This window comes from Lissotriton helveticus, chromosome 6 (assembly GCF_964261635.1).
Source record: "Lissotriton helveticus chromosome 6, aLisHel1.1, whole genome shotgun sequence".
Lineage (NCBI taxonomy): Eukaryota > Metazoa > Chordata > Amphibia > Caudata > Salamandridae > Lissotriton > Lissotriton helveticus.
In genome coordinates, this window is record NC_136067.1 from 1,273,494,600 (window position 1) to 1,273,515,235 (window position 20,636).

The 20,636-nt window shown below is 43.0% G+C and overlaps 1 protein-coding gene across 1 annotated transcript in view; it reads right to left on the minus strand.

Annotated features, from left to right (window-relative positions):
• LOC144763423 (uncharacterized) overlaps positions 1-20,636 on the minus strand; it is a 248,452-nt gene that overhangs the window by 172,185 nt on the left and 55,631 nt on the right. The window contains exon 8 of the mRNA XM_078649006.1: positions 14,171-14,246. The gene's annotated coding sequence lies outside the window, so the exon portion shown is untranslated. The remainder of the gene's footprint in view (positions 1-14,170; positions 14,247-20,636) is intronic.

Below are 20,636 nucleotides of genomic sequence, written 5' to 3' on the forward strand. Positions count from 1 at the left end.
CTCTCGATGTCCAGACAAGTCAACACAGTCTCATCCTCCTGCTTCAACGTACTTCGTATTCTCAAAAAGATCTTCCGCTGGATCCCCTCGAGACAAGAAAGACTGTCACCCACGCACTGGTCACGAGTCGACTGGACTATGGTAACACACTATACACCGGAATCACAGCAAAATTACAGAAAGAACTCCAACGCATCCAAAACGCATCAGCGAGACTCATATTGGACATCCCTCGCCAAGATCACATCACCGGACACCTAAAAGACCTCCACTGGCTTCCTGTCAACAAGAGAATTACGTTCCGTCTTCTCACCCACGCACACAAGGCACTCTACAAACTAGGACCCGAATGCCTCAACACTCGACTGTCCTTCTACACACCCACCCGTCAACTAAGATCGTCCAATCATGCCCTCGCCGCAGTCCCGCGCATCCGAAAATGCACCATGGGTGGCAGATCCTTCTCCTTCCTGGCGGCCAAGACCTGGAACTCACTCCCCACTCACCTCCGCCTTACTCAAAACCACATCTCCTTCAGAAAAGAACTTAAAACCTGGCTATTCGACATAAAATGAACCCCTCTCCCCAAGCGCCTTGAGACCCTCTGGGTGAGTAGTGCGCTATATAAATACCTGAACTTAAACTTTAACTTGAACTTTATACAGTATAAATTAAATTATACTGTCTTGCAGCCAGGCACGCACCTTTTCAGACTCAGACTGACTAATTCATAAGAGGTGAGAGAGAATTTAGAACCGTCCTAAAAGATGCCCGAATATTTTACACGTTCTTAGCCAAATTATTTTAATTTGATCCAAAATTAAAACATTATCAAATTGGCAGGATGAAAATTTAAAATATTTTGAATTATTCAAATTCCCACTGCGAAATGTAAATTTCAGAAGTTCGAGCCACTCATTGTGGTATGATGTAATGTTTTTAGATAGCATTGATAATATAAAGCTTCTGTTTTTTTACTTCAATCGCAGTCACAAGAAAGTAACGTTGTCTTGCGAAGCAAATGAGATGTAGGGTTATCCTGATGTTAGCCAAGGAAAAGTTATCTGACTTACTCAAAATGGCATTTTGACTTATAATTCTGCAGTACACTACCAGCGCCACTTAAAACTTTTATAAATGGTCTTTGAATTATTGTAACTGTTAAGCAGATAAAATGGAAAACAAAATCTAGGTGCAGGATTAATGAAACATAATTACTGCAAGACGTTCTAGCAGCTCCATAAAGAGGATGTCTGTCCTGGTGCCAAGGCCTCGTGGAAAGCGCACATAAACAAATGTTCATTAAGAACTGCTTTTAATTTCATTTATTAGTATGTGCACAATGAAGATCATCTAATGTGTGTCTGGGAACTGGCAGCTTTTGCCTTATCTTTGACCATGTCATGTATGTGCATGTAACTTGCATGACCGAGGTAACTATTAGCAGCAATACTACGTGTCTCTCGGACATCTTTCAAGTGCTCACCGTCCTTTTTCCCCAGCATCCCCCCCAAGGGGCGGCAATCTGAGGGATAGCCCCGGGCGCCACAAGCTCTAGCTACGCCCCTGCGAGAAGTTTAATGGCTACATCACGTAGGCAATATATGACCCCATGAAGCAAGCAGTCTCGTAACAGAATCCTACCTGCTGGGAATCAAAGGAAATTGAACATTTTAAAACTACTGCAGTCTGAGCTGCTACAGAAACCTTTGATGGGAGAAAGTTTATCTAGAAATCTTTTCCAAGTGATAGGAGACGGGATCAGAAAGCAGGGACACCCAACATTGCCTCTTGAATGCAGAAGAGGAAACGGAGCCAAGGCTGACAAGTCATATAGTCAGGCAGCATTTCCCTTGAGAAACTGTGGGGACACACAGCTTTAGCTTTATGCGCAAAATATACAAGTTTAACAAATACTGGCAAAGCCAAGAGGTCTGATTGCCATTTGTAGTTAAAGCCACACCTATTGAGTTAGACTGGTGGCCGTTCACCCGTACAGTAACATAAAGAAATTGGGAATTAAATGTAGGTACTGTAATATATTGAAAACATAGTTAACAACTTTGACATTTTGTATTGAGAGCACAGTAGTTTTAGAATTTGTCTCATCTTTAAATACATCAAGAGTCCCTGAGTTCATTTATCGAGACCATCGTTTTTAGCTCGAGCTCTTATTAAGCAAGAGCTGACTCTACTCTGCAGTGGAGACCGAACTCTGCAACTCCTGGATTTAAAAGCCTGAGGCAGCGCCAAAAACTAACCCCAAAGAATTCCTGATCTTAGAACAGCGATACAAGGAGAAAATATTCATTTCATTCATTTCTCCTCGTTTGTTGCTCTTTCTATGTGTCCTGCATAGAATAGTAAATCGTGTTTATTGATTGTTTATGTGAAGGATAGTTTATGTTCCTGTACATAAACTATCAACCCTTCGAACATGTCGGCGGGTGTGCCCTATTCTTGTGAATACGGCGCATCCCAGCGCTTAAAAATTGACAGAGCGTGGTGTTGCTAAATGTGGCGTAGCAGCGCATGCTGTTTTTTTTTTTTTTTTTTAAATATGCCCCGGTGAATTCAAGGCCATCTCAGGTTAACAATATAGCCACTAATACCTGCACTTGCTGTTTTTTCCACTCCAACCAAAATAACATTTCACCAGCTACATCGCTCTCAATACACCTTTGAGCAATTCATATTCTGGCCTCTTTTGGAGTTTTTTGTTGCACCCTCATTTCACATTTTTCAGCTACACGTTTATTGTAGTTACGTCTGTAACACAAAGCAACAACTGTGTACTCGTCTGATGTTGGAAAAATTGATACACAGACTATTAGCAACTGAGTATTTTTTCATTCTTTTTGATTCTTTTGTCACCTGTGAGCTAGGCAGGTTGCAAAAAGCATGGGCAATTAAAGTGGGATTGGGACAATCTTGCTGTGAATTTCTCTATTTTAATGTTTGTACATGAAAATAGTTATTTTAAAAATGCAGAGCGAACCGTGCATCTGTTTATATGCATTTTGCACTGTGTACAATGTATATCAATAACTCAGCATTTCTCACAGCATAATTTATAAGTTCCCAGTGAGCAGAGGTTACACCTTTCAGTTTCTGAGCTGTGTTGTCTGAAAATTATTCAGAGACTTGGACGAATTCATAGGCAATAGCCAAGTTTAAACTGTGGAAACGCATTAAAAAGGCGCGTGGTTCTCCACTGAACCCTCGTAGTCGTATATGGAATGGCCTCAGGTTCCCTCAAGCAGCCCCTCCTGGAAAGAGGGCTCTCAAAACCCATATAATAAAGTCAGAACTTTAAACAGAAAGTAACAGCTCTGAACACTGCAAGTGTTTGCAGTTTAAACAAGCATTTGCAATGCAATCGGTCTTGCCTTTGGGACCTTAAATGTATTTAGCTATGCAGCACATTAACCTGGGTGCTGAAACATCTACTGTTCTTTAACATGGAGGGAAAGTATGCACCAAACTGCGTGACACGTCAGGTATGGGAACACTTCGAGAGAAATATTGCCTTTTAGCTGGAAATGGTATTGTCCAAAGCTCTGTTTTTAATATAAAATCAGGGCCTTCAGTGGTCATATCACTGAAAATACAGAATTTGAAAAAAATATTATTGTCTACGGGTGCTTGTGGAAGACAATTTCTATTGACTGGAATCTAGAGAATGCTAAAGTGATTTTGGTATTTTACTGACCTCTGCTGGTCGTTTTCAATCAAGAAAGTTAAATAGAGGCAGTTGAACAGAAAAAATGTCCCTAAGCGGAAGCAAACAAGTCCTAGGGCTGATCTCCAGAGGCCACAAAGTACATACACATATAAGTATATAATAAGCATATACTAAAGTATATACAAGAGGTCTCGAATGCTCAACCTAAGAAATTACTGTGCAAAGCAAATGACACTGTACCCCTTAATCAACTACTCACAAGAGCTAGTGTTTCTTTATGCACTCCATAATGTTGGCAGCAGTAAAGAGCAAAACAATTTCTAACAGCAGGAAATATACACAACTACATAATGCATTTGACTGATACCAAAACTTGACAAACATTTCATCAGGCAAATACTTATAGAAAGTTCTCCAACACACAGGCAAAGGGCTGTCCCAGAATCCCTCTTCATTTGTCATATGGTGTGTTGACATGGGGGCTTAGGTAGACAGACCGAAAAAAATGTGTTTGAGACAGTCAGTCAACATAAGGACCCCAATTAAGGAATGTTTCAAATAAAGTATTCAATTGAATGTGGGTCTACAGGAGATGTAAAAAAATGGGAACTATATATTTGTAAAATCCCACAAGGGTTTTCTCCATGCCAACTTTGCCTCCAGGAGGATCAGGAGAAAAGGCTGCCCCACATCTCTCACACTGTGGGGGTTTGAAGGGCCTGTTTTATGCCTCTGAATTCCAGTGAACCAAACCGGACTCTCAAAGCAGTAAAAGCAATAGCACCTACTGTTAAGAAATATGCATAACCAAGTGCTGTCGTTTAGAGAGCTCAGCCCATTAATTAGATGAGCAGCCATCCTAAACCACTTTCACCTCTCATCTATATGATCTAGACCAAAAGAAGTCTAATGATCAGTCTCCTGTGCACTATTCAATCCCATGTCACACTAGGCGATGTTGAAATTGGCTGCGGACACGCTGAGATCCCCTAGTCTATGAAGAATATGAATGCCAACGGCATGCATGTAAAGGTGGAATCCCTCTTCTTTCTTGTCCCTGCAGGGTACCAGAGGCTAAGTCCCCCTCAACCTTCCCCCCCCTGCACCCATTCCTCCTTCATTGGTTTTGGTTCACAAAGTGGCAATGGTAGTTTAAATGGCATAGCATTGTTACTGTGTTCTGCTCTCATTCATGTATCAGTTGGAATCACAAGCTCAAATAAACCTGCCTTGTAATACCTGTATGGTCAAGAGGGTCCCTATAAAAGCATTTCACAATCACACTCGAGAGCTTTTTCCATAACATTGATACACTATAGAAACTCTAGCAAACTATTCAGTTTGCCTCTCTACATAAACCTTGTGCTAACCCGGAAAGTAACACTCTAAATCAAATAAATTAGGCATCTAAGATCCTGATAAGCATGTTGTAAACTGCTGCTCCTTCGCCTAAATGTTAATCCTTGGCAAAGACACACTCGTGAGACACAGCCTTATACTACTTACCTCAATCCCAGACACTTGATCTCCTGCACCCAGTAGTTTACTGGACATTTGCAGTCTTGCAAAACTTACCTGGGGCATCACTTTGGAGAGCCGCCACCGCCAAGAGTCACTTCCATCTTGCTGGGGTCGCTGGTGAGGGGGCCACCGCCGCCGAGAGTTATCGGGGCAATACCAGCAAGGACGGACGCCGGAGGTGAGGCGAACTACGCCTCCCAGCGTCCCCTGCGGCGCGCGCGCCGCTGACGCCACGAGACAGCGTCAGGAGGCACACAAAAGGAAGGCCTGGCTCCCACGGTGCGGGACGCGCCCAGGCAAAGCCCGGGCCAAGGGCGGGCCCATCTGTGCCCGTTCGAGGCCGGGCAGGGCCACCCCCTTGATATTGTCATTCCAAGGACAGCTGGACCCTGCAGCGGTGAGTGGGGTGTATTTTTCAAGTACCTATTGAATGTCTGGGGTAAAAAACACCATAGGCAAACGAAATCCAACCGCCACAGCTCGTAATGCTACGTCTATAGATACTATGTTGGAAAGGGCGATGGACATAGTCAGTACAGAGATTGAACTGACAGAGAGACGATTGTCCCTGGGTCTCACAAAACCCCAACTTGCAGTACAAGTTGAGAACACTGATATAAGTGACCCTCAAATAATGGTACATAATGAGGCTGACCACTGTCCACACCCATTATTTGGAGAGAACTTACTGAATGTGGAAGGCTCTGACCATATAGGTGCAATAGTAGACTCCTTATCTAGGAGTTGTCCGACTGACATTCCAGTTTTGGTTAATTCGGACATATCTCCTAACCCTGAGGTATGCGGAGCGAAAAGGAAGAGGAAGGCGGCAAAACCAATTTGCTCCAAATGGAAACAACCTCCACGCTTGAACTCAAAATGCACAACATTGAATACATGGATTAAGGGCCAGAAGGCCATAGTAGACCCAATCCCTAGTAGTGACTCAATTGATTTAGTTTCATTGGATGTTTTAAGTAACTCTGTATATACACAGACGGAGTCCACACAGACTGCTTTTTCTAATTTTACACTTGGGGACACTGCCATAGATATTATTATTGACACACTGTATGAACCTGTTAAAGGGATTGTGGACAAAAGCTTTGCAAAACTATGGAAGTGTCTAGATCGCTTGGAATCCTTAACCACTAAGGCAAAATCTCCCTGTAGGGAACCTAATCAGCAGTCTGAAAAGGCCGGTCCCCAGGGAAATTTAGCCCAGAGAGGGCAATATGCACCTCAAACTGGAAAGTCGTCATCTGCCCCTTGTGATATTAATAGTAAAACTAATGATTCTGCAGCTTTAAAAACATGCATTGGACCTGCTAATACACAAAACATGAGTGTCACTTGTGCCCATGACGGCACAACAGTCCGCTCGAATACTATCGATATTAATATCGGCAGACATGTTGAGCCAAATAAGGATGTTTTAAATCTACCCCCAGCATCTTGCCCGTATGCTTTGGTTCTTGCAGGGGTACCTCCATTAGAGAAAAACAAATTAGAGTCCTGGGAACAACTTCGGAATAAAAGTGTGGATTGGCTGGCTAAATATAAAGGGTATAGGAGGTGGGATATACATGATATTCTAATGGTACGAAGGGTAGGCTGGGTAGGACCAGCAGAAAAAACTATTAGGGGTAATTGTATTGTCATCAACTTCCGCCGACCAGGTATTGTTAGATCTATACTAGCTGTTAGAGAGTCTAATTGCCCCCTACCCACAAACATCTGTACACTACCGCTCGGCTTCTTTTATAGACCACCACCGACACAGCGCCCATTCATTAGCCCATTTTCCCAATCGGTAAATAGGTTCTCCGCAATCTCTGACCTAGACACTCTTGATTGACCTTTTTCTAAATCTCAACCGACTGATTCTTCATTTGCGGCACCCATGGAGACTCCTAAAATCAATATTGACACTGAGGTGGAAACTGTTTCTCCAAATGATCGTTCTGACTCATTACTACGTGTGCTGAGCTGGAATGTGGCTGGTCTGGCTCCTAAACTAGACATCAAAGAATGGGTTAATACGGTAAATAAATTTGATATCCTTATGTTCCAGGAGACCTGGGCAACTAAAGAATTATACCTAGAAGGATATGAGTGTTTTAATATTATACCCCCTCACCCTAAACACGGTAGACCCTCTGGCGGTTTATCAATATGGGTCAATATCGCATCAGGTGGCAGACTGAAATTAATTCCCATCAAAAACACTAATTTTCAAGTACTGATTTATACACGGGGGTTTCTATTTGTTTTATTAATTTTTATATTAATGACTTCCTAACTACACCTAACGTTAATTTTGTTAATCTTTTTAACTTTATTTCGGACATGGATAATCTACTGGGAAAGTATAAACCAGTAGGGATATGTTTGGGAGGTGACTTTATTGCGAAGATAGCAGGGGGAAATACTGCGAGTCCCACCCAGCATATCTCATTTAATCCATGCAAGAGAGGATACAAATTAATAAACCACCTATCAAACTGCAGCCGTTTAAATGTTATGGAAATCGTTTCTGTAAAAAATGGGGAAAATCCAACACCCACTTATAGAGGCTTTGGACGAGCCTCAACTATAGACTATGTTTTTATATCTGCACCATTAGAAGATCATCTGGTTTCGGCAGAGGTTAGGGCATCTACTTTTGGGGATCACAATCCCATTTTAGTCTCTTTTTGGGCAGCCGTGAGACCCAAAATTAGAAAGGAGCCAGGGGCTGGCAATTTAGATATTTCCACTGACAACCTAAGAGTTAAATGGAAGGGCATGGACTGCACTAAGGTGTTCCAAAATATGGTAAAAAACTATCCATCGCTCAGTGAGACCGGTCTCACACTGGCTAACCCTAACCCAGAGGCAGTCTCTGCTTTTATCTTACTATGTGCAGGTATTAAAGAACTAATCTCTAGACCCGCAGCTACACCTATACCCGACCCTAGGTGGTTTGATAACATTTGCTCCAGGGCAAACAGAGAACTCAGAGCTGCCCTATCAGTTTCCCCTAGAGATCCTAACCTCATTAGAGTACTAAGGCATACTAATAAAAGTGCAGTAAAGCACAGGCGAGATGTGGTTTTAAAAGAGCTTTGGAGTAACTTCGCTTGTGCTGCCAAGCTTAACAACGCAAATGGTTTTTGGTCAGCCACTAAGTCATTGAGAGCATTTGGCACCACTTCTACCCCGCTAAGCTGTAACATAACAAGTGAAGCGTGGGTAGCTCACTTCTCAAAAATATATGCTCCCACATCTCAATGCGAAGATATTTTTGAAAATCTTAGTCCTGTCCAAATCCAAATATCACTGACAGAAGTTCAGGATGCAATAGGTCAGAGCTTGGGAAATAAGGCCCCGGCCCCGGATGGGCTACCAATTGACCTTATAAAATCTAGGCCAGAGTTCTGGGCTCCCCTACTACTCAATGTTTTTAATAATTTAACAATAACCAAAATTCCAAATACCTGGTCCACACCCGTAATCGTCCCCATTTTCAAAAAGGGAGATAGATCTAATCCAAGCTGCTACAGACCAATCTCCCTGATTGATAATACCCTTAAGATATTGGGGTCTGGGGAGAGTTTTATTTAACAAAATCAGAACTTGGGCAGAGGATGAAAACATAATAAATAAATGGCAGTTGGGTTTCCGAAGTCATCTTGGAACGGTGGAGCAGTGTCTGAATCTTAATTTAATTATAGGGAAATATACCATCGCCCGACACAGTCCCCTCTAGCTGGCATTTATGGATCTTACATCCGCTTTTGATTTTGTTAATAGATCCAGGCTCTGGCAATGCCTTTTAAATTATGGATTGGACAAAGACATGGTAAATGTTTTAGTATATCTGCATAGGGACCTAAGGGCTCGGGTAAGAACAAGTATGGATGGGGCAGTTTCAGGGGACATAGTAGTTGGCAGAGGCATCAGACAAGGGCGCGTTCTCGCCCCACTTTTATTTATTTTATATGTTAATGAATTACATAATGTACTGTCCAGCCAAACTACAGATGTCCCAATAATTAATGGTAACAAACTGCCGGCCCTACTATATGCAGATGATGTGTTTTAATGGGGCGTACACCCAATGCTCTACGAATCTTAGTTAGGGGCTTTGTAGCTTTTATGAATAGCCTGAACCTCTGCACAAATTAAAAAAAAACGTTTTTAATATGTTGTGGCCCTAGAAAATGTTTTATTGGTACTATTACTTTGGGCTCATACTCCCTGCTAGGCACTCGCACTTTCCCATATCTGGGTTTACAATTTTCAGATAATGGGTCCTGGACACCGCACCTGGCATATGGACGGACCACATTTTCAAAAGCAATAAACTCAGTAATAAGCCTTCCTCAACCAAAAAGAATTGAGGTGGTCCTGTCCCTACTTAAAATCTATAGAATACAATGTGCACCAATTATGACTTACGGGACTGAAATTTGGGGCTATACAAATCTGAAAAGTGTCCAGGCCGAAGAAAACAGATTTTGCAGGAGAATTTTGAGCTTACCAATGTCATCATCCACTTTTATTTGTCACAATGAGTTAAGATTACCCTACTTGGAGGATTATATTAGGTCCCGCCCTGCCATGTTTTGGCTAAAGGTCTGGCAAAATCCGGCAGCCTTGTTAACAAGGGAGATCTTGGCTGACTGTCTAAAATGTGACAGGGGCGGTGACATACAGTGGATCGCGGAAGTGAGGGCAAATTTAATAGCAGTTAATCTTGGCCATGTTTTTTATAAACCTGAACAATTAGACAGAATCGACAGAAAGACCATTTGTAAACTGTTATATAAACATTATGGGGACATAAGATATGCACAGGAGTCCATCAAAGTATCAGTGGGATAATACATACTGATGGCAGAAGAAGGCGGACCTCCTCCTTGTGCTCCAGTTAGTTATCTCTTAAGAGATATTACTCGCTGGGAGCGAAGCCTTTTTTTTCGCCTTAGATCAGGTAAAATAAAATATTTGCTGTGCTTCCCGATAGGCCATAAACCGAACATTGAGGATACGGTCTGTCCATGTGGCAACTCAGGAAAACAGTCCATGGTGCCCTTTTTGTTTTTCTGTACTTTTTATCAAAAATATAATGCATCTATTGATACCGTTTTTTTAGGATAAAAAGAATAACTGATTTTAAGGTTGCATATAAAATCATTCTTCAGCTTAAAGATGATGATTTACCATATCGAGTGTGCACCTTTTTGAAAATGGCTATTCGCTCGCGCTCCTCTATGGACTCCTGAACGTTGGATCAGGATGTACTATATGCATTTTTTTTGGGGGGGGGGGGGGATTTTATATTTAAACAGGGCAACATGCGATATGAATAATATGTGGGTGTACAGAGTATGATGTATAGAATCTAATAATTTTTTTGTCTTTTTGTTGTTATTTTCCCTGGTTTTAAAATAGACCTGCTATTTGTAAGTTCATTGTGACTTATTAACCTGTCCATCTTTGCTGCTATTCCTTGAAGCATTTGCATTTTGCACTTTGGCACTTTAGCCTTGGCTGCTATTTGATTATGTGTGATAATTATGTAACATTTTTATCGACTAGTTTTATAACCGAATTTTGCTTTTAAAATTTTAATGACAATGGACCATGTAAATGACTATGAGAAATGTTTGCACTTTTATGGATAATGCTTATCCGAATAAAGACCAATGAAACTGAAACTGAAACAGTAGTTTACTTTGAATTGTCTCTAGAGATAAGCAAAAACATTTAAAAATTAGCGATTACTTTTCTGACCAGATGGTAGGCCCTTGGTCTATCAGACTGTTTTATTGAATTATTGTCTTTGCTTTCATATCATCACCAGTTATAGGGTTTAATGCAAAACAATCTATGAACAATACATGGAAAAGTTTCTCGCCTGTTCACAATAACTCTAATATTCATACTTTATAAATGTCTTCTGCGTTTACTGTAAGACACAGTAGCTAGTAGGACCTTGAACTGTGCCATAGCAGTGCAACAAGATGAGAGTGGCATAAAGATGCAGCATGCATGCAGAGAAGTTTCTTCTCTCTATTGCACCCTAGTCTTCTTAAAGACAACACAGCGCCATTCACAGTCAGAATATTATAAAGGGAATATTTGTTGGCCAAACAGACCTAGAGTTAGAGATCAGTAGCATGGTAAGAAACCCTTAAAAGGGGAAGAGGAGGGGCAGAAACAGGTGTTGGAAAAACAAGGGCGCTGAGTGCTGTTCATGCCAAAAGGCTGCATAGGAAATCAGTTTGTAAACCAGAAGCCATCCTATCAGTAACAAAATTACCAATGAAAGGGTTTGGCTACCACGCAGCAAGGCCACGCCAATAAAACAATAAACAACTATAATTGCCGATACTGCCACTTGTTTTACTACTTCAGAAAGTGAAAAAAGAAAAAAAACAGTCCCTCTTAACCACTATTTCAGTTCGAGTTAATCAATTTATTTTTTCAAATACTCAAGAAGATTTTTTCAAAATACAATTCCTTACAAAATCACATGTACAAATGCGACACTATATGTGAGTATGAAGGAGAGGATGTTGATGGAAATCTGTTGAATAAGGGACACTAATTAGGTTCCAAAAAGTGTGATATTTTCTATGGGGAATTTTGTATAGGTTGTATTATGGATAGAAATGTTGTAAGGAATTGTATTTTGAAAAAATCTTCTTGAGTATTTGAAAAAATACATTGATTGACTCAAACTGAAAGAGGGGTTAAGAGGGACTAGTTTTATTCTTTTTTCTCTTTCTGAAGTAGTAAAACAAGTGGCAGTATTGGCAATTATAGTTGTTTATTATCCTATCAGTAACATCACAGCACCGAGGGCATATCCACACATAGCAAGTTTTCTTACAGTTCTCAAAGTCGAGAACCTAAGGTACATTCTAGAGACAACCCTTCGCTATGACAATTGGACCTAGACCTACAGAAGTGTTTTAGTAACTGTTTGAACTGAAAAACATCCTGTTAGTTAATTTTCTGGTATTCAAATGTAGATAATTTCTGATCTAGTATTCTATGCCTATTCTATGATTCCACAAGTTTCAAAAACATTGGACACTCGATCTGGGAAAAAATAATTCAATGATGATGAATCCCTGTGGTGACTTGTTTATTTATTTGCAGAGTTTTATATAGAGCTGGCTAGACCCGGAGGTATCAGAGCGCTTTACATGAGGATCAGCGAGTTACAGGTTACAAAATTACATCAGTTACAGGAACAAAAAATAAACATAGGAGAAAAACAGTGATTACACAATAACAAGAGATATTAACCCATAGCAGAGATAAGACACACTTATGGGAATGGAAGGTAGAGGGGGAATGGTAAAAGGGGTAGGGAATGCAGATAGTGTCAGGCAGACCAGCAAGGGGGAAAGTATTTCAGAGGGACAAAGCAGTCAAAGTGAGAGACAGACAAACTAGCTAGGAACCAATGATCCAAAACATCCTGTGTATCGGTGAAAATATAAGATGTGAGGGGTTTTGGAGGCCTAAGGGGTGGAAGACTAGAGGAAAAGGTCAGTCAGTCGAACAAGTAGTCCAGAAGCAATGAGGATTAGTCAAAACCGCCAAGATGGAGGACACATGGGAGCCAATAGCCTTATCCCAAAATGGCGGGATATATAAAAATCAATCCAAAAAAACATAAAGGTAGCTGACTCCACGGTTCCAAGCAGGAATGGAAAGGGGAGGTAGCCACAGGATCACGGGGGTTGGGAAGGAAACCCAACGGGGAGATGAGGAAAAACTATGTCCAGTAACCCGGCTGGGTAGGTGACGGCCAAGGGGGTGAACCAGAGCCAAACTCCTCTATAGCTGCCTACACAGCTCCACGGAGCATCGGCCATGTTACTCGGTCTCCGCGGTAAGTTCAACATTCATGGTTTTTGCCCATGGGGGAATTGTCATAGTTCCATCGGCAGCAAGTGCACTTGTGCGTGATATTAATTTATATTGACATAACATAAGCTAAGCCTATTGCTTTATGTTCACAAATAGATGCAAACCATGCGTATTGAGACCTCTAACCAAGATGCTCTTTGGCGGGGTAGAATCCAGGTTTAAACTGAGGTGCATGTAAATAGGAATCCAAATACTGGATCAATGAGGCTAGAGGTAGAGAATAAAGATTGTAAAGTTAGGCTTCCTAGATATGTACCAGACTGCCAACTTAGATCATATTTAGCTCTCTAAATTCAGGCAGATAAACCATAACAGTCTAAAGCCCCTGTCATAAGCGTTTGAGAATGTGTTCACCATCATAACATTTGACAAAGTACTACAAACAAAGATATACTTGTTTGCATTGCACTGAATATTGGCAATCACTTTCCCGTTTAGCATCAAGAACTAGTTTTGATGGAAATCATACTTGTTATAAAATACAACTGGACAGATATAGTAAAGAGTAAGGCAGTGGAGGCAATAACAGAGAATGTATGGGCATATGTATGAGCAGAGGAGACATGAACAAACGAGGCGTCTATAAACAGCCATGATTGGAGGGTTTGCATAGGAGTATTGGCAGTGTGCAGACATGAGGAAAGAAGGGATGAGAAAAAAAGGAAGATGTATGGACAGGGGAAGCATTTACGAGGTTCTGAGGAAAATTATAAGTAACAGAATGAGCATAGAGACAAGAGCAAAGTTTATGTTCAGAGGATCCATGGACAGTGGGGATGCATTCATGTGACTTATCAGCAAGGCCTGGATAGAAAGTCAATAGCAGTGGTATGGGTATAGGTGGCACTAGCAAGACACAAGCAGAAGCAGCAATGGCAAAGGAGGCAACATGGAGATATGTGAGGAAGGCATGTCCAGAAGCAAAGGTGAATAGTACAAGCCAATGACCAAGTTCACATTTTCAATTACAGTTACATTTTTAGGCTAAAAAATAAATGGGGTTTGAGAATTTACCAATCCTGTACTCACCAAGCAGGAGGAGGAGCTCATTTGCCGTCTGCTTTGCTGCTTGCCCTTTGTGAGACAGAGGTTCCTGGGCGGAGAGCTACCAAAGAAAAGAAGACAAAATTTAATGAGGGAGCGATAATCATTTATGGTCCTACCTACTGTAATGTGTAGAACAAGAGGATCTCTGATACTGTAGATAACAGAGCTGTACGTAGTTAAGACCTTCCTCACGACCCCAGCTCTCTTTTAGGAGCCCAAATGCATATTTATCAACCCAAATATTTTGGTAACTCTAGGTCCAAGCTGTTATTCTCATTCTAGGGAAAACTTAGAATAGCTAGAATTTGGAACAGGATAACAGTCAAGAATTACAGATTCCGGCACCCGGTATCCTCAAACCAATTTGCAGCCCTATCATGACTTTGGGCGATCAAAGGGTTTCTGATGTCAATTCTACTACCCCTGAGCATTTTTATGAAATGACATCGATGAGTGTCATGTGCGTGTGCCACTGTTTTTTAATAGCTGGTCTCAATCAATTTCTGAGTAAATACTTTTCATGTTAAAAATGCTCTCTTTATGATTTATCTGCTGTGCAATCGCCATTAAATGGGCATATAATATAGAGGCTCCCTCCATCTCAAGAGTCGCACCTCAACAGGCTGTGTTAGTCAGGCGCAGCTGGCACAGGTAACCACGGTGGTGCGGAAGTGGACAGACAATGGGATAGAGAAAGTAAAATAAAAAATAAATAAAACCACTTACTTTGCGCTCGCCGCATCGCCCCATCGAGATGTTTTTATTTTACTTTCACTATCTCGGCATCTGTCCACTTCCCCCTAACCCGCCCCACCCCAACCTCCATGTACGGGTGGATTGAGTGCTAACTCTGCCAGGTGTGCACTCACACTATTGTTCATCTGACTTGGCATAGAACACAGGTCAGTCTCTACCCTGAGTGACCTGAGCACTATTAGAAGAATTCTTCACCACATACATAGGGGATCCACTGGTAATGCTAGTCTATGCAGACGTCTAACACCTTTGCTAGCAAAATTGAGCTTTTTGCCCTTGTTGGACCTCTTGTCAACTTACTCAGCAAGTGAGACATCTAGTCATGCTGTATGAGATCATTATCAAAATCTTTCCTTCCTGCACACCAAGCTGTTGACCCAGTTTCATTAGCACATTTGGGTCCTGCAGCTTCTATCAAAAACCTAACCTTAAACTTGTATGCAAACCGGTTTTAGGCAAAAGCTCTCAATATGAACAGAGAATTTTCATATTCATGTGTTAATGCCTTTTTTAAGTCCCCCTCTGGTAATCATCTTATAGTGATTGGGATAAGATACTGATTGTGAACAGTATGGTAATGGTCATACAAGTCTGGTAAGTGGGTGAGTATTCAGATTCTTTTCTATGGCTGGGTTCAAACTGAAATGGCATGGTGAGCAAAAAGACGATGCATTTAGGCCCAGATCTCTGTACTGGGGTGAATGTATGACATTGTTCTGCATTCTGTCCATCAACTGTTGTTTTTGCATTTGTCACCCCGAGTGGGACGGGTATGCTCAGACGTGAGTCCCGTGCTCTCCATGCCACTGGAATCAAGCTATCCTGGCTGAAGAGGGGTGAAACCCCTAAACCGGTCCTAGGATGAGTGTTTCCAGTCCAGGGAGACCTGGCTTGGCAGTTCGGCGGGACTGTTCCCATGAGGCACAGGGTCAAGACTGATTTGCATTCTGCTGGGTTCAAACTGGAATGGCATTGTGAGCAAACAAACAATGGATTTAGGCCCAGATTTCTGTACTGGGGTGAATGAATGACATTGTTTAGTATTCTGTCCATCAACTGTTGTTTTTGAGTATTCAGATCCTGGCCATTAGCACAACATTAACCCATCACTTCTTATGAGAGCGAATCACAGACCGCGTATTGTGAACTGTTTTTCCAGAAGTATCCACACTCACATCCTCTTCTTTATGATAACATTGGTCCCTTTCCAGTTAGAAAGGAATAGATCTTTTTTGAAAGTCAACATTTGGTAACTAACATCACAATGACAGTGATGGAGCGAGATACAGAAGATTTTGTGTGTATCTCATTCAGATCAATCACACCCATAACAAAGTAATATATTAATTTTGATTGCTGTGTATTAACCAAAACACACACATTACATGTGGGAAATGCTTTGCACTAACCGGTTTGATTAACATATTAATTGGTGATGTAAAACGCATGTTTAATCTATTTTGTGCATTTAAGTGGTGTAATAATGTATAATGTATATCTGTGTCATAATGTGCATTGTGCATTTGCATGTTGCTTTTCTGCTTTATTTTTAATGGCTTGTAGTGTGATGCTTTTCTGCTAGGTAACAGTTTTAAATGGTAAATAGTAGCACTGGTGGTTGGGGGGGACAGAAAACACATATTTTCTGTGTATTTACATTTTCTTTTTCTATTTATCGTAGTTTTGGTGGGTTGCCAATTCAGTTAAGGAGGCCCATGGACCAAAAATTATGGATCGTGGTATTACAATTCTAGCAGGCTCCCAGTCCTACCTAGTTCGTGAATCAGGGTCGTGGAGCAGGAAAATCCGCACTTAAGGCTGCAACCATCCACGTAGTCGGGTGAATCCAAGTACACTGGACGCGCCATAAGAAGCGTGATGACATCACACGTGATGCATCTCATGGCGGCAACAAAAACAAAGGACTTATTCCCTGGACTTGCAATTCGACTACATGGCCCTCAATGCAGGGGAAAGAGAGGAGGGACTCCAACTACGTTCAACTCAGTGGCGCCGGCAACAATTACACTGCTGCACTCGAGCAACACAAACGGAGGACTATTCGCATAAAATTCAGCTCGACTACACAACCCTCAAGGACCGAACCAGAGAGGAGGCACCTTAACTGCATTTGACTAGAAGGCTCCGGCAACAAATAACACTGTTGCACTCGTACAGGGCGCAAGGGGGAAAAAAGGGGGAGAGGAAAAGAATACTCTAAAAAGAGGGGGAGAGTCCCAACATAACTTAAAAGCAAATTATAACCATATCAAAGAAACCCCGGTTCTCGAGTATAAAAACCGAGAGTGCAAAAAAGAAGAGGAAAAAATAAAATGTCCCATCACCACAGAAGTGTAAAATAAGTATATTACAGGCACTGCATCTACACATTCAGATTCACACTCTAATGTAAGTATTTGTACACAGAAAACATTCCTGATAAACAGTTTTGATTTTCACTATAATGTTAGTGTGGAACAGCATGAACACCAGGAACACCAGTTTTGAAGTATATTTGCCCACCAATATTTATGTAATGGCCATATCTAAACACCCACAGGGATGTTCCGATAGAGCCCCCCATAAAGTTATTCATTCACTGTATCATAAAGAGTTAGGAAAAAATGAAGCAGGGGACCTCTCAATGAGTACTACCAGTTACTACCAGCTGGTCTCGGACCCCACTCACAGTGGTGGCCACATTTTGGACCCCTTTTTTTCCAACCTAGAGGGGGCTACAGTGGCCTCCCCCCTCCCCCTGACTTGGTCAGACCACTCGCTCGTGACTATTTACTGTCCTCTCATAGAGGCCCCTCTTAAGGCGTCACTGCGGGCCATGCCCAGACGGCGTTGGAGCAAGCTAAAGGCGGAAGATCTCTATCGCCTTCTCACTGATGACCCACTGGGGGCAGTGGAGAACGTGGAATCTGGTTATGACCATTTTTGCAGATGGGTAACCAGAGCCCTCGACTCCCTTATCCCGATGGTCTCAAGTAAGTGTGGCCTCCGCGCCCCCAGCCCCTGGTATGATGGCAATCTGAGGGCCTTAAAAAGTGTCTGTAGACGTGCAGAGAGAGACTGGAGGAAGAGGTATGACAGCAGCAAAAAAAACGTGTATACGGCTGCTGTCAAGTCTTACCACCGTGCGGTTTGTAGAGCCCGGGCAGCATATTACGCTCTGGAGTTTCGAAGTAGCGGGAATCCTGTCAAAACCATCTTTAAGGCTCTTAAGGACCTTGTGGCAAGGAAGCCTGCCGGTAATTCCATCAGCTCCAATACCCATTGTGAAGCGTTGGCGGCTTTCTTCCTGGAGAATGTCCAGACCATCTATAGGGCCTTTCCCACTACTGCACAAACCAGCACGGGGCCACCCATCCTGCCGGATCAAGTGGTGTTAGACTCTCTCCCCTGTCTCTCTTTGGAGTCTTACACGGCCTTGGCTCTTCGAGTCAAGTCTGGGTCGCCGGCTGACCCGCTCAAGCCACTCATGTTCAGAGACCAGACTTTTGCTCGCCCGGTCTGCGACTTAATCAACATGTCGCTATCATCTGGCCAGGTGCCTTTGAAATGGAAGCATGCGGTAGTAATGCCCATTTTGAAAAAACCATCTCTCGACCCCACAAAATCGGAGAACTACCGCCTGATTTCGCTTCTCCCGTGGCCAGCCAAACTCGCGGAGGTGCATGTTAACACCGCCCTCACTGATCATCTGTCGCGTGCCAACATTCTGGACGATACCCAGAATGGTTTTCGGGCTGGCCACAGTACGGAGACAGCATTGTTATTTATGGTCGAGCACCTGCGGGCAGTTCTGGACGCAGGTCAAACGGCGGCGCTTGTTTTGTTAGATCTAAGCGCCGCCTTTGACACGGTCTCCCATGAAATTCTCCTGCAGCGTCTTGAGGAGATAGGGGTGACCGGTACTGCACACCAGTGGTTTCGTTCGTTTCTCAGGGATCGTTCCTTCTGTGTGGCGTCCCCACCCTATCAGTCCAAATGTCATCCCCTGTCTCTTGGGGTCCCGCAGGGTTCCTCGCTGAGTCCCACGTTGTTTAACATCTACGTGAGGCCGCTGGCTGAGGTTGTGAAGCTCTGTGGTATGACCATGGTGTCGTACGCAGATGATACCCAGCTAGCGGTCACGATCAGCGGGGACTCCGGGGTGGATGCCCCAAGATTCAGAGAAGGACTTCAGGCGGTAGCGGGTTGGATGACGTCCAACTGTCTCCAACTAAACGCCAAAAAAACTGAGGTGATGGTCTTTGGGAAGCGGACGGACCTATGGGGAGACACTTGGTGGCCTCCTGAGCTGGGTCCCACCCCCACTCCGGTTGCGGAGATCAAAAATCTGGGGGTTTGGCTGGACCCTTCCCTCAATTTTGTTGGCCACACCAAAAGGACGGCGGCGTGCTGCTTCGGCATCTTGCGCAATTTGAGACCTGCCCTTAAGTATTTCGATGCCGCAACTCGTCAACTTGTGGTACAAGCAACGGTTCTGGCTCGGCTGGACTATGCCAGCTCCCTTTTTATTGGGTTAAACCAGGCCGAGCTGACCCGACTTCAAAGAGTGCAGAACGCAGCGGCCAGAGCAATCGTAGGTCTTCCTAGGTTTTGCTCGGCCGGTCCAACTTTGCGAGCCCTGCACTGGTTACCCGTTAGGCAGCGGATCCACTTTAAAGTGCTGTGCATATCTTTCAAGATTCTGAAGGGCCTGTCGCCTCCCTTATTGCGCCAACTTTTGTGCCCTTATATCCCGGGCCGCACTCTGCGTTCGCTGGATCAAGAATTAGCGGTAGCCCCTCGGTTCAAACTCAGTCGGGCGGGGGGTCGCTCTTTTAGGGTGCGGGCAGCCGCACTCTGGAACGCTCTCCCCTTGAAATTCCGGACTCTTGGCGACTTGCTTTCTTTCCGCAAGGCCGCTAAAACTCTTCTGTTTTCCCAGTTATGTTAAAATCTAAATCCCCCATTTTTAATAACATTTTCTGTTTCCTGTTGTGTTGTGTTCGCCACCTTGTCGATGCGCCGGGACGCTCCTTCGCTGGAGCAGCCGTGCGCAATACAAATAGCACTAACATAACATAACATAACATAACATAAATGATGTAATTTGCAACTAGGGACCAAATCTGTCCAAATGCATAATGGTAACTAGCTGGAATTACTCTACAAAGATACGGGATCAGCCTCACAATTTAAATTAATGCCCATACTTCATCACGATCATTTCATCCCTTCAGGGTGGTATGATATCTCTCAATTAGCCTAGCCTCTGTACGGTTTAATTTCATTTCTAGGTCTCCTCTGTTCTTAGCCACCACTGCCACTAATACTGCCCAGGTCAATTCCTCCTCACTGTGCCCAGCATCAATGTAATGTTGCACTAATGGAGCCCCGATGGTCTTGCATCTGATGCGTGACTTATGTTGGCCAATCCGCATTTTAACTGCTTGCGTAGTCTGTCCTATGTAGGCCAAATTACAGGGGCACACCACTACATACACAACATTTTTTGTGTTGCAGTTGGAAAAGGAGCGCAATTGATCAGAATACTTTTTAAATCTTTTGAATTTGGGCAAACTGCACGATTCAAGCAAGCCGGGCCGAAGACGGCTGCAATGCCAGAAACCGGTCCCCGGAAGCTTGTTTCCTTTCCAGTAAAGAATTGGCTTGGTAGTTTGGTCTGCCCTGTTCC